Here is a 642-nt window from a genome sequence, read left to right as displayed (position 1 = left end):
CGTCCAGGGCCAGGGGAACAGGGCGGGGACAGGGAAAGAGTTGACCAATCAAAGCAGAGGGCTTTCCACACCATCACGGCCATACTGGTAATGCTGTTGTTGAGATGCTTTGGGAATCTGATAGGGCTTGTTTTTTATGATCTAAGCAAAGGTGGTGGGTGTAGTCTGTCGATGTCTTTATTCTGGTTTAATCTCCCCAGCAGTCTGGTGGTACCTCTGCTGTTTCTACACAGAGCAGGAACATTAGCGTGTTGTACACACAACACCTAATGAGGATCAGGATTAGATTTACATTAGTTGTTTTAAATGGGCTATAGAAATACATTTGACTTGACTTGTTTTCCTTCTGTTAACTGAACATGTCTCTTTAATTGACGGAAGTTGCTGTATGTCTTGGGTTTACTGTAAAACAACTCATATAATCTGTTGGTAACGTTTGCATAATCATGATTTAAAGGTCCTTCTTACAATTCATTGTCCGGTCAATTTTCTTTGTGAATGAATAATGTATTGTAAATAAAAAAATGTTCTTTCTTAAAATAGAGGGGGCGCAAGTATACACACACTTCTACGTTAAATTCCCATAGAGGCTGGCAGATTTTTATTATTAAAGGCCAGTTATTTCATGGATCAGGATACAAT

Source organism: Etheostoma spectabile, chromosome 19 (genome assembly GCF_008692095.1).
Source record: "Etheostoma spectabile isolate EspeVRDwgs_2016 chromosome 19, UIUC_Espe_1.0, whole genome shotgun sequence".
Lineage (NCBI taxonomy): Eukaryota > Metazoa > Chordata > Actinopteri > Perciformes > Percidae > Etheostoma > Etheostoma spectabile.
This window is presented reverse-complemented; position numbering follows the sequence as displayed.